Here is a 15,306-nt window from a genome sequence, read left to right on the forward strand (position 1 = left end):
GATGGCTACCTTTGAGATGGTGTCGCACCAGTCGCGTCGCATGATTTTTAGCAACGAACAGCAATTTTACACTAACTCGGATGACAATCGTCTGTAGCTATGGCAGTGTCGAGACGAGAGAAATCATTCTGTCAACTATTTAATCGTTTCTCGCAGGTGTTATCGCCAACGCCATGGTGTGCAGAGGCATCAGGTCACCTGCGGTAGTGATTCATGGAACCGGACCGGCACAGCATACGTCTCATGTGTTATGCAGCATGAACCAGTATCCTAGTACCATCTGTCAACAGAACAAAACTCGTTATCTTTGAAAAACTGAGCAAAACCGGGATAAAAATACACACACACACACACACACACACACACACACACACACACACACAAAACCCTCCCCTCCCGTATATCACCCTCCCAAATGCCCACATAACTTGACATTTTTTTAAAGGAACACGCATACTAAACTCTAATGTTTAATTTTTTAGCAATAATCAGTGTTTATTAAGCGAAAAGAAACATCTCAAACGTACTTTCAGTACTGAAATTGTAGATGAAATATCATTCTAAACTCTTAGTATGATAGATTTTGTAAACATCACATGTCAATTTTTCAATATGAACATGAGCTATTTCATAATCGTGCGTGTAATATAAATCGATGTGTACTTATTGTCACCAATGTGCAATGCATTTGCTGAGCAAAGAAAATTCTTTGAACATAACTTTAGTCATGCTCTTTGGTTTGTTCACATTCTGTAAAGCATGTGGGAGTTGCTCTCTGTGGCAAAGTTCGTGAAGTGCTATAGAATTAAAATCATCATTTCCAGAATAACGCCTACACCAGGAATAAAAGGAAGGATATTAACTACTGTAAGTAATAACTTTAAGTCCATCTCATGATGTAAATATTTCTGCCCACATTCGGTGTTTACATCTTTCGTTTTTATATCTTTTCACAGCTATGATCCCTACAAAACTCCAGAAATGCAATAATTGTGTACCATCTGACGACGAATCGCCAACCGATTAGAAACTGGTCAGGGTAAATAAAAATTGAAGAATGAGAAAAGACGACTGGTTGCAGTAATTTCCGGAAACCTAAAAGCCATTAAGAACGAAGATACTGGGAAGCGAATGAAAGGATTCCAAGATCCTTCGAAGGCTTTGTGCAGTTGTCAACTGTACACAATATTCTTACTGCTCGGTTCTGCTGAATAAGTAATTTACGTGTCCTGCTCAGAAGATAATTTCATAGGCCATGAGCCAGTGAAAATAATCAAAATATTAAGTCAGTAAAATGAGAGATGCTTCTAAGCGCAAAACAAGCTGAACTAAGGTTCTTGATTAAATTATTTGTATGTTGAATCAATTTTAGCCGGTTATCAAACTGGACCCATCAAGTTTTAGACAGTATGTTTCATTCAGTGTACAAGCATTAATGTCGACTTCTGGTGCTAATACTCATTACTGTTTGTTTGAAATCGCATAATATGGTTTTTTGTAAGATTAAGTTATAAACTGCTAGCTATGAACCACTTGTAGGCATGTTTAGCTGTTTCTGATAAGGGTGAGTTTAGATCCTTCTTCAGTATGATTGTGTCACCAGTAAATACTACAGTTTTTGAGCCGTTTTTGGTGTTATTGGAAGATAATTTAAGTAAGTTAAGAACAAGAATGGTATTAATACCGATCTTTGCGGGACCTCACATGTTATACACTCCTGGAAATTGAAATAAGAACACCGTGAATTCATTGTCCCAGGAAGGGGAAACTTTATTGACACATTCCTGGGGTCAGATACATCACATGATCACACTGACAGAACCACAGGCACATAGACACAGGCAACAGAGCATGCACAATGTCGGCACTAGTACAGTGTATATCCACCTTTCGCAGCAATGCAGGCTGCTGTTCTCCCATGGAGACGATCGTAGAGATGCTGGATGTAGTCCTGTGGAACGGCTTGCCATGCCGTTTCCACCTGGCGCCTCAGTTGGACCAGCGTTCCTGCTGGACGTGCAGACCGCGTGAGACGACGCTTCATCCAGTCCCAAACATGCTCAATGGGGGACAGATCCGGAGATCTTGCTGGCCAGGGTAGTTGACTTACACCTTCTAGAGCACGTTGGGTGGCACGGGATACATGCGGACGTGCATTGTCCTGTTGGAACAGCAAGTTCCCTTGCCGGTCTAGGAATGGTAGAACGATGGGTTCGATGACGGTTTGGATGTACCGTGCACTATTCAGTGTCCCCTCGACGATCACCAGTGGTGTACGGCCAGTGTAGGAGATCGCTCCCCACACCATGATGCCGGGTGTTGGCCCTGTGTGCCTCGGTCGTATGCAGTCCTGATTGTGGCGCTCACCTGCACGGCGCCAAACACGCATACGACCATCATTGGCACCAAGGCAGAAGCGACTCTCATCGCTGAAGACGACACGTCTCCATTCGTCCCTCCATTCACGCCTGTCGCGACACCACTGGAGGCGGGCTGCACGATGTTGGGGCGTGAGCGGAAGACGGCCTAACGGTGTGCGGGACCGTAGCCCAGCTTCATGGAGACGGTTGCGAATGGTCCTCGACGATACCCCAGGAGCAACAGTGTCCCTAATTTGCTGGGAAGTGGCGGTGCGGTCCCCTACGGCACTGCGTAGGATCCTACGGTCTTGGCGTGCATCCGTGCGTCGCTGCGGTCCGGTCCTAGGTCGACGGGCACGTGCACCTTCCGCCGACCACTGGCGACAACATCGATGTACTGTGGAGACCTCACGCCCCACGTGTTGAGCAATTCGGCGGTACGTCCACCCGGCCTCCCGCATGCCCACTATACGCCCTCGCTCAAAGTCCGTCAACTGCACATACGGTTCACGTCCACGCTGTCGCGGCATGCTACCAGTGTTAAAGACTGCGATGGAGCTCCGTATGCCACGGCAAACTGGCTGACACTGACGGCGGCGGTGCACAAATGCTGCGCAGCTAGCGCCATTCGACGGCCAACACCGCGGTTCCTGGTGTGTCCGCTGTGCCGTGCGTGTGATCATTGCTTGTACAGCCCTCTCGCTGTGTCCGGAGCAAGTATGGTGGGTCTGACACACCGGTGTCAATGTGTTCTTTTTTCCATTTCCAGGAGTGTATTTCGCGTTTCTGAGGTTAGATTTATGCCTGTCACAAAGAATGCCAGTGACACTCTCAGCTTTCTATTCTGGACGTGTGACTCTATCCATGTCAGTCTCCGTGTCCTGTGGCACATGGTGAGCAAACGTACATGGTATAAGACGGCTGTTCCGGTATTCCACTGCACGGAAGTGGCTCTGGATCGTACGGCTATTTATTCCATGATGTTTCTCTCGTGCAGCCAGATGATGTCGACATCTTGCCACGGTATTTCAGCTGATAACCATTCAACAATGTTCAGGTGAGATTATGGCTACTCACCGTTTTTTGTTGTCCGGCGCTGTACGATTTTCCTGCATTGTAGGGTGTCTACCCATTGTCATAATCCATGGTAATCGACGGTGGTCTCTCTCAGTATAATGTTGTTGAATCCGAGGGATCGCTACCGAGCTACTCGGGTTGCACCTCTGATGCGTGACCCATGTGTCGGTCTGCGATCAAATACACTGTTATTTTGCATCACGTACCCTTCTCTCGTCTGCAACGCGACGTCCTAGTCTTGTGCCACGGCGAACTTTTCCAATTGTCTTGACAACAAGAATGTGCCACGGAGAACTTTCCCAATTGTCTTGACAACAAGACTGCTATCTCTCTCTCTCTCTCTCTCTCTCTCTCTCTCTTTCCCTGTCCGTCTATCTGTCTCTCTCTCTCTCTCTCTCTCTGTCTCTCTCTCTCTCTCTCTCTCTCTCTCTCTCTCTAACACAGTGCTATCTCTAATTGAATTCTTCATTTGTGTGGCCATAGTGTCCGTAGTTGCTTCATAATTCTTGAGGGTATTTTTGTTCTGTCGTTGCAACTACAAAAATGCCTGATTTTCTTCACCAGATGCGTTTCGCTTTATTGAGGTAAAACATCATCAGTGGTCTATAATTAAGTTATTTACATTTTGATTTGATTTTAGATTAAAAAACAGTTCGTTAACAAAAAATTGATTTGTACTTACTGTGATTTTCGGTTGATTTTTCGTTTACAACGGCAAACGCCGTCTGCTAGCACATCGTTGTTTTTCTACGTTAGACAATGATAATTTTGGTCTAATTTTTAGATGTTCTGCAGCACTATGCATTTCTTATGTTTCTCACAACACACTTTTATGCACACCACTGCATTCTATTTGTTTCTGTATTTCAAGTATGTGTTGTGGTTTGTGTTTTGTAGTGCTGCCAACATAACCTTTCCACTACTTTGTATTTGACCTACATTTCTTAAATCAGATTATTGTATGTGTGTAATTCTATTTAATTATGTTTCTGTGTATTTATGTACTGTGTAAGAGTAGAGGAGGAACAGCGATGGAGGGATTTTTTGTGTAGGGGAGGGGAAAACCATTATGAGTGGACATAAGTATATAGCAGTGTGATGGAGTGTGAGTAGAGAGAAGTGAAATGAAAATGTGAGTGGGGGAAGGGGGGGGGGTTGTGGGAGGGACTGAAGGATGTTTATTTTGTGTTATTGCTTTTTGTATGTGGAAATTACCTTGGAAAGAGAGGAGGTGTCTGTTTTTACTGATTTTTATGATATTAATATCGTTTCCAATATCCTTGGTCTATGGTGTTCTTGATTTAGATGATCCGCAAATGTGGAATGATTTGTACCGTATTTAAATGCTCTGATGTGTTCTTTATATCTTTTGTCGAATGTCCTGCCAGTCATTCTAATGTATATCTTCTCACAATATCTGCAACTAAGCTGATAGATACCACATTGTTGGTATCTGTCTGGTTCTGATTTCAGTTTTGGAATGTGCTTTTGTATCGAATTGAAATCAAAACCAGACAGACACCAAAAATGTGGTATCTATCAGCTCAGTTGCAGAGATTGTGAGAAGGTACGCATTGGGATGACTGGCAGGACATTCGACACAAGATATAGAGAACACATCAGAGCTTTTAAATACGGTACAAATCATTCAACATTTGCGGATCATCTAAAACAAGAACACCATGGACCAAGCAATATTGAAAACGACATGAATATGATAAAAATCAGTAGAAACAGACACTTCCTTTCCAAGAAAATTTCCAATTCCCACGTACAAAAAGCATTAACTCAAAATAAACAATTGCTCAATGACCAAATAAATATTGGAAACCAGATTCTAAATAGAATAACTGATGAAATTACATGAACAAGAAAAGGACCTTTTCCACCCTTTACTCCCTCACACTTCTCACAACCCCTCTCCCCCCCCCCCCCCCCCACTCACAGTTTCATTTCACTTCTCGCTCCTCACCTTCTCCTCTAACTCACACTCCATCACACTGCTATATACGTACATCCATTCATCATGGTATCCCCCTCCCCTACATCGCCATTTCTTCTCTACTCTTACACAGTACATAAATACACAGAAACATAATTAAATAGAATTACACACATACAATAATCTAATTAAAAAATATGGTAGGTCAAGACAAAGTAGTGGAAAGGTTATGTCACCAACACTATAAAACTCAAACCACAACACATACTTGATATACAAAACCAAACAGAATAAAGTGTGTTGCGAGAAACATAATAAATACATAGTGCAATAGAAAATCTAAAAATTAGACCATAATTATCAGTGTCTAACGCAGAATAGCAACGATGTGCTAGCAGACGGCATTTCCCGATGTAAACGAGAAATCAACCCGAAAATCACCGTAAGTACAAATCAATTTATTATTAACGAACTGTTTTTTGATCTAAAATCAAATAAAAATGTAAGTAACTTCATTGCAGACCACTGATGATGATTTACCTCAATAAAGCGAATCGCGTCTGGTGAAGAAAATCAGGCATTTTTGTAGTTGCAACGACAGAACAAAAATACCCTCAAGAATCACTAATTCAGTTTTTCATGAAGGTACAGAGGCTAGTCTCCCGATACTCAAGAATAACACTCGGTCGTTGTTTTCAAGTGGCTGGAGAGAAGGAATGCTTGTCTACGGTGCCCACGGCGACAGCTTCACGTCACCTTGATATAATCACACTCCGGCAGAGAAGTTGCAGAAATCCAGTACGCTACGTCACTGCATCTGTTGCAAGTTTCCAACCAAGGTTTCTCTGGTCATCTTCATACTTTGTCTAGTATCCATGCCAGTTCTAGTTGCTAAATAAACTGCATCACTATGCAACCAGTAATAGAGCTACGAAATGATGTTGAAAATATTTATAGAACAGCTTTTACGTTTTCGGTTGCGTTGATGTTCAATGAGGTGTCCATGAAATTCTTTCAATATTTTTGATCTTACTTACACGGTTAAAAACTGATACCAAGGCAAGTGCAATCGTATTGTAACGAGCGAGTACTTTCAGATGTTATAGAAAAACTCATTGTTTCTTATATCACTAAGGATTAGTTTTTTACTATTGTTCAGTTGTTTTCCTATCAAAATCGTTTTTTTTTTCAAAACATATGCTAATTATGGCTTAAGAAGAAATCAGAATCACTGATTAATGTTTTTCTATCAGCGAAAGAATTGTTAATTGCAGATGTTACAATTGATCATTTACCTAATATAGCACTCAATCTGTCCTTAAAATTTCAAATTCCGTTTCACTTCGATACTATTTAATTCGATCTAAGAAAAGTACTAATGCTGCCTGTAATACTGAGCATTAATTTGTTTTAAAATACATAGTGAAAAGATTATGCAATGTTTTAACGAAATCTCGTTTCCACCATATTTTAATATATTTTTATTTTCCTTATATATACATTAACTATATTATCATATAGAAAGTTGCCAGTTCTCCCACTGTCGACAAACAAATATTATAATCCTGAAAATAGAAAAGGAGACAAGTTGCATCCTACATTCGTTCTAAAATCAAAACGAGCAACATTTTTAGATTACTACACATTTAATGTCTTGTGAGAACGGGCAAGCAGGAAAAATTTGAGGTCTAACCAAGCGTTAGCAAAGACGCCTGTTAGCGATACCTACGCTAAATATTCAGGCAGATCTTTACCTCTTATTACATCGGTAAGTCTTGTAATTTAAAGGAATATACCTCCTGTTGATAGAAAACATGCATTGACTACCTGGACGATCCATATACAGTATAGCAAGACTTAAAGCGTGAGGCATATAAAAACTTCCACTCTCGTACGCTAACCAAAGACGTTTCCGAATATCCTCGACAATTCTGCTGCTATATAAAAGCACAAAGCTTCTACTCAGTCACTCGTTGCCCATTCTGGTGACGAAACAGAAGATGACGAAAGGAAACCCGAAATAAGGTTGTACAGAATCACCATAGTTCGACCGCCATACAAATTCTCAAGTTAGTGACAAGGAAATAAGCATTCGTGATAGTGTAAATCAACTGATCCATTTAAAAGCGAATATGGCACCAGGCCCTGATGGATTTCCTATTCTGTTTTATAAAGTTTACTCTCCAGCACTGGCCTCTTCCTTCGCTTGCCGGTATCGTGAAACCCTCGCACGGCTAACCGACCCGAGACACAAAAAAGCTTGGGTTATTCCTGTAGGCACGAAGAGTAAAATAATGCGTGCGAAAAAATTGCAGACGAATAAGTTTAACGCCTGTCTGCTGCAGGAGTTTGGAGCGTATTCGAAGTTGGAATATAAAAAGCCTCTTAGAGTGAAAATCCCATGTCCATAAATTAGTGTGGATTTAGAAAGCATCGTGCGTCCGCAACAACGTCGCCCTTTTCAGACACGATATGTTGCGGACGGTGGATGCAGGGTAACAGGCTGTTTATATAATACTTGATTTATGGAAAGCGTTAGAAACTGGAGGACAAAATAGATTCTTAACAAAGTAAGGGCAAACGGAATAGGTTCTCAAATATGTGACTGGCTCGAAGACGTTTTGAGTACCAGAACACAGTGAATTATGCAGTATGGTGAGCGTTCATCAGAGTTAAAGATAAAACCACGAGTGCCTCAAGGAATTATGATAGAACCTCTCGTATTCTCTATTTCGAGAAGAGAACTGTCGGATAGGATGTTTGGTTTGTGGGGCACTCAACTGCGCGGTTATCAACGCCGTCGGATAGGGTAGAGAGCAATATGATATTGTGTCGCATTCACTAAACGCACTAGGTGTAAAACATGTAAATGTAACAAGAACAGAACCACCTACCACCGAAAGCAGTTGCTATTATTGAGGTGGATTGCTGGTACATAGCAATTACACTGCCTCATCACAGAATCAAATTGTGTTATGCAACATCTATGTCAAAAAACTGGCAACACGGATTAGTAACAATTTATAATAATTCGTTTAGAGAAATCCTGCAATTCAATACCACCGAAAATAAGCTGAAGGTAAATTATTGCAATTTTGTCGTTGGCTAATTGCAAACCACCGAGTAATCCCTTTATACTGTTTACTGACGAAACCACTTTCACTCCTGATGGTCTCAATAACATGCGTTAATTCTCATCGGTGGACAGACGAAATCCCTTATGCCCTTATCTACACACTTTTTCAAGAACGGTTGTCTGTAAACACCGAGCGAAGTGGTGCAGTGGTTAGCAAACTGGACTCGCATTCGGTAGGACAAAGGTTCATATCCACCTCCGGCCATCCAGATTTAGGTTTTCCGTGATTTCCCCAAATCGCTCCAGACAAAATAAAGATGGTGCATTAGTTTAGTGTTCACTCGTGTTGAAGTTAGCTCTGGTCTAGTCCTGAACCCAGTGAATGACAATTACCTCACCTGTGGAGTACCCAGTGGGCTATTTTTTGGATTGAAATGTAAAAAGAAAAGTTAGAGTTTAACGTCCCGCCGGTAACGAGGTCATTAGAGACGGAGCACAAGCTCGGATTACGGAAGGATGGGGAAAGAAATCGGCTGTGCCCTTGTAAACTAACCATCCAAACACTTGCCTTAAGGTATTTATGGAAGTCACGGGAAACATAAATCTGAATGGCGGGACGGGAACTGAAACCGTCGTCTTCCCGAATGCGAGTCCAGTGTGCTAACCATTGCACCACCTCGCTCGGTGTGTGGAACTGTAGTTGAGTCTTGATGCTGTCTTGAGGTGCTGTTGATACTGTGCGACACTAACTGCTGAAACTGTCTGGATGGACCCGTATCTCGGCTTACTGTATAACCTCCTCTGGTGGTTGGATGTCCATTGAGGGCCGGCCGCGGTGGTCTAGCGGTTCTGGCGCTGCAGTCCGGAGCCGCGGGACTGCTACGGTCGCAGGTTCGAATCCTGCCTCGGGCATGGGTGTGTGTGATGTCCTTAGGTTAGTTAGGTTTAAGTAGTTCTAAGTTCTAGCGGACTTATGACCTCAGATGTTGAGTCCCATAGTGCTCAGAGCCATTTTTTTTTGTCCATTGAGGACTATTTGAGTGACTTATAGTACAAGCATAAAATAGGCCTTACCTTGTCACGCATTCTCTGGACCCTAGTATTAACTCAGTTGTGCCTCAGTATTAGGCAACTCAGCGCTATTCTGTGTATGGCTGTGCCCCTTATCTTCTGGAGGATACGGCAGATTGTTTACTGATGAGACTGCTAGCTTTTTCTTTTACTAGTGCATTTGTTCCTCGTCTGCTTATAGTCGCCATGATTAATAACAGATTTTGTATGTTTAATTTAAGGGGGGACCGGATGCCGTTCCTGTCGCCATCCAGTTATATTTCTCTGGAGCGATTTGGGGAAATCGCGGAAAACCTAAATGTAGATGGCCGGACACGGAAATTAACCGTCGTCCTACCGAATGAGAATCCAGTATGCTGACCACTGCACCACTTCGCTCGGTATTTACAGACAACCTTTCCTGAAATAGTGTGTACATAAGGACATGTGGGATTTTGCCTAAGCACCGATGAGAGTTAGCGCGCGTTGCTGATACTGTCAGTAATGAATGTGGTTTCGTCAGTAAACAGTATAAAGGGATTACTCGGTGGTTTGCAATTATCCAACGACAAAATTGCAATAGTCTACCTTCAGTTCATTCTCGGTGGTATTGAATTCCCTGTCCATGGTAAGGATAGAGGCCGTCGGGGAAGACATCAAGCATGAAGGGATGCAGGTGGTTTGCAGCTGTCATCTTGTCTCCGACTGCTACCAACAGAACAGGTCCCATGTCTCCCACAGCATAATACTGCTCCGCGGCGCGTGGCGTGCTGCACGTATCCAGCCGCCGTTCACCTTGATGATGGCGTTTGTGGAGACGACCATCGACCTAGTGTATTAAAAATGTGATTCATCCGAAGAGTTGACACGTTTCCATCGATCGACAGTCGAATGTCTGGGGTTCCGTGCCAATGCAATCGCAATTGGCGATGTTGTTCGGTCAACATGTGTACACGTCGGACTGGTCGACTCCAGAGCTCCACGTTCAATAGTGTACGATGAACGATGTGCTCAGAAACAGTTGTGCGTGCAACAGCGTTGTGCTCTTCCAGCAGTGATGCCACAGATCATTACAGAGCAGACAATCCTCCGAACCACACGATCTGTGAAGAGTCGTGGACGCCCAACCATTTAGCGCCCAGTGGTAGTTTCACTGTCCGTCTACCTCTTCCCGTAGATGCTCACAACAGTAGCACGTGCATAATCGACCAGCTTCGCCGTTTTCGAGATACTTGTTCAGAGGCGTAGTAATGATCTGCCCTTTGTCGAAAGTCACTTACCTCAATGGATTTCCCCTTTTGCAGCACATACTTTAGCTAGAGTGACAGCCGTACGTGCCTGCTCCCCTCACATACCTTATTTTACTGCGTCACGTGCCCGCAACGCCATCAGGCAGTCGCCATAATGTTTTCGCTTCTCAGTGTAAGTCACCTAATATGCAATGCTATAACAGAAAGAGATCACGCGTTATATCAGTTCAGTTGCGATTTTCATTCTTTAGATTGGAAACATGTACTGAATGGGTCAGTTATGTAATGAATATTTTTTTTGCTTTTCTGCTGCGAAACAAAATCGTTGTATCTCACAGGAAGAATAGAGTTTGACAACAGACCATTTCCCACGTAGTCGCTTTCAAACGAGTTGCAGCGAGTGGCTTTGGTCGTTTCGCCAGAGACACCTGACGTCAAGAGCTGGGCGAAGAATACTAGTGCCGACTTGTGATTGGGTACCGCATTCTACAGAGACTACAGCGGGTACTGCAACCGGTGCTTCATATTCGCAACTGTGAATACATTTTCTGTAGATTCAAGAGAGTTTATTAGTGTTTCCATTAAATTGCATGGGACTGGGACTGGTACAGTGCCCAGCAGTCATATTTCTTCCAAACGTGCAAGTGAACAAAATACGGCTGAACTATAAGACATCATTCAACAGGTAGAAAGTATGCCTTCAACAAGCACACGCGGAATTGCTAAACGTATCGGTGTTCCACATTCAAGACTGCTGCGGACATTACATAAGCACAGCCTCTATTCTTATCATTTACACCGAATACAATACCGCCGAGAATAACCTGAAGATAAATTATTGCAATTTTGTCGTTGGCTAATTGCAAATCACCGAGTAATCCCATTAATACTGTTTACTGACGAAACCACTTTCAGTCATGATGGTACCAATAACACGCGTTAAATCTCATCGGTGGTCAGAACGGTTCTCTGTAAATACCGAGCGAGGTGACGTAGTGGTTAGCACACTGGACTCGCATTCAGGAGGACGACGATCAATTCCGAGTCCGGCCATCCAGATTTACGTTTTCCGTGATTTCCCTAAATCGTTCCAGGCAAATGCCTGAATGGTTCCTTTGAAAGTGCGCGACAGATTACCTTCCCCATCCTTGACACAATCTGAGATTGTGCTCCGTCTCTAATGACCTCGATTTCGACGAGACGTTAAATCAGTTGGTGGGGTCTGTTGTGTTACCGCAATATCTTACAGGTGCCCCGTCACCTGGACTTTATTGAAAATGAGCTTCCAGCGTTCCTTTGTCTACAAGGATGGGTGTATTCTTCCAGAATGACGGTGCTCCTGCGCGTTCTAGTCGTCAGGTGGTACATCATCTAAAAATAGCATTCCCCATATGATGGATCCGTAGAAATGGTCTCGTTTCTTGGTCACCAGGGACCCTTTAGAGTATTACAAAGACGAGTTATACAGTAAAAAAGTAAATAAAAGGTGCGTGCTTATGATTCGGACTATGAGTAGTACTCCCAATAAAAGGACGCCACGAAGACCTTAGAAGAGACAGACATGGTGTTGTCAAAAGAATTCGAAAGTGTATTGTAGTCAGAGACGAAATTCATGAACATTAATTTTGAAGTGAACCTTTTGCCTCAGTTTAATATTTTCTGCCAGCATTTGTTTGGGTTACATTCTAACAGCTGTTTCTCTGAAATGAATAAGAATTGGACATGTTAGATAGAATGTTTTATTCGCATTCGTCGATACTACCACCTCCTGAAATATTTACTGCTTTCCTGGAACATTCTGTTTATCAGACTGTTCAAAAATTCAGTGGCAGATATTACAACGGAGCCAATAAAAAGTACATTTCGTCAAGCAACCAGTTGTCGGAAACGCATACTGATTGGTCTCTAAGCATGAGTAACAACGCCCGTTCCTGCCTACGGAAGTCTCTCGATTTACTTGGGAAGGCATGTTCAACTGTTATAATTTGCATGTAAGGGAGGACGAAAACCCATACACAACAGTTGCGCGAAGTCATCAGAGAGCTTGCGCTAAAAATGTGTGTCGCTATTGTCGACTGCTAGTAGCTTGTGGGCCGCGCGGGGTAGCCGCGCCCTCTTGGGGGTTTTGCCACGGCTAGCGCGGCTCCCCCCGTCGGAAGTTCGAGTCCTGTGTTTGCTGTCCTTAGCGTAAGGTAGTTTGTTAGTTTAGGTTAGATTAAGTAGTGTGTAAGCCTAGGGACCGATGACCTCAGCAGTTTGGTCCCATAGGAACTTATCACAAATTTCCAAAAAAAATTACTAGCTTCTTTTCACTCAGGTGGCCAATGTACACACTGTTCTTGGAAGAACACCTGCCGACGTTATTGGAGGAAATACTCCTACGCACTTTGCAGAACCAGTAAGTCCAGAATTAACCATACTTTCGGCAATCGGTGGATCGGCCGGGAAGGACCTGTACGTTTCCCTGCAAGAACCCAGGACCTTTCTCTGGGTAACACGGTCCGTAGTGTATTCTACCTCTGTGGACCCAGATCAGAAACGATTTACGAGAATTCTTGCAAAGGCCACTCACTTACAGGAAACACATTTTCCATCAAACACGAGACGCCCTGCTATGCATTGTACTGAAGTTAATTTTGTACATTTATTGTAGCACCTACCAGAACAATAAATAAGTGAAACACATTTAACATTTTTTTATTCCCAATCACACGCAGTGACCTCCTGGGTACACTGTATTCACTCAGCATGGATTTCCTCCTCGTGTAGGGTGTCGCATTGTCCTGCCGGAACTGCCCAAGTCCGCCGGAATGCACAATGAACATGAATGGATGCAAGTGATCAGACAGGATGCTTACGTACGTGTCACCTGCCAGAGTCGTATCTAGGCGTCTCCGGGGTCCCATATCACTCCAACTGCACACGCCCCACACGATTACAGAGCCTTCACCAGCTTTAAAAATCCCCTGCTGAAATGCAGGGTCCATGGATTGATGAGGTTGTCTCCATACCCGTACACGTCTATCAGCTCGATACAATTTGAAAAGGACTCGTCGGAACAGGCAACATGTTTCCAGTCATCAACAGTCCAACGTCGATGTTGAAGGACCCAGGCGAGGCGTAAAGCTTTGTGTTGTGCAGTCGTCAAGGGTATACGACTGGGACTTCGGCTCCGAAAGTACATATCGACGATGTTTCGTTGAATGGTTCTCACGCTGACACTTGTTGATGGCCCGGCATTGAAAGCTGCAACAATTTGCGGAAGAATTGCACTTCTGTCACGTTGAACGATTCTCTTCAGTCGTCGTTGGTCCCCTTCTTGCAGGATATTTCTGCGGCCGCGGCGATGTCGGAGATATGCTGTTTTATCGGATTCCCGATATTTACGGTACACTCGTGAAATGGTCGTACGGGAAAATCCCCGCTTCATCACTAACTCGGAGATACTGTGTCCCATCGCTCGAACGCTGACTATAACAGCACGTTCCATCTCACTTAAATCTTGATAACCTGCCATTGTAGCAGCAATAACCAATCTAACAACTGCGCCAGACACTTGTTGTGTTATATAGACGTCGCCGACCGCAGCACCGTATCTTGCCTGTCTACATATCTCTGTATTTGTATACGCATGCCTATACCAGGTTCTTTGGAGCTTCAGGGTATGTGGCATAGATGGCCGTATCTTTTGATTGCATTGTCTTAGAAGCTTCAGTGTCTTACACTGCCTATGGACCATAGATCGCAGTATGTGACACAGATTTCAACTTGATACGTCTACCCATTCGTGAGAAAAAGGGTTTCTAACAGTCGGACAGACGGACAACAAAGTGCTCCTATAAGAGTTCCGGTTTTACCGATTGGGTCTACGGGACCCTAAAATACCATAATCCGAATTCTTACAAATTTAGTGTTGTGCATAAGCTGCAGCGTAAACACAAACTTCCGTATGTTGAGTTCCGGCGATGATTACGAAATAAACTGGATTCAGGCCTTTTGCATCCTGAATTTTTCATTTCTTTCAGCCAGACAGGGTATGTGAATTTACAGGACATGCGTTAATACGTATCGGAAAATCACCAACTGTAGTACTTTGAAGAGCCCTTGCACAATCTCAAGACTGGTTTCAAATGAAAAGCGCAATATTGTATATGTTCTACAAAATTAATTAGTTGTTTTAACCGTTGTTTGGCTTACAAGACCATCATCCGACTTTCAGTGGCATCATCAAAGAAGGTACAGTATTAGTGAACAGTACTGAAAAGATTTTACTTATTAAGACTGTGGCACGAACATAGAGTAAATGTCATCTCTGATAGTGCAGTGGTGACGCAAGCAAAACTTTAAGAGTTAAACAGTAATAAATATGTAGGGAGCAAACACTAAACAAGGAAAAACAGTGCCTATAAAACAAACCTGAAATTAGTGCACGACAAGTATACTGAAGAAAAACTTAAAGAGGTGTCATGTATGTAAAGTGACACAAAACCAGAGTAAAAGATAAAACTGACAATTGTAACAACACAATATGTGGAGTAAATAGACAATCAA

General features: G+C 43.1%; 1 protein-coding gene across 1 annotated transcript in view; it reads right to left on the reverse strand.

Moving 5' to 3' along the window:
• LOC126183342 (uncharacterized) overlaps positions 1 to 15,306 on the reverse strand; it is a 907,422-nt gene that overhangs the window by 541,030 nt on the left and 351,086 nt on the right. The gene's annotated exons all lie outside the window — the stretch shown is intronic.

This window comes from Schistocerca cancellata, chromosome 4 (genome assembly GCF_023864275.1).
Source record: "Schistocerca cancellata isolate TAMUIC-IGC-003103 chromosome 4, iqSchCanc2.1, whole genome shotgun sequence".
NCBI lineage: Eukaryota > Metazoa > Arthropoda > Insecta > Orthoptera > Acrididae > Schistocerca > Schistocerca cancellata.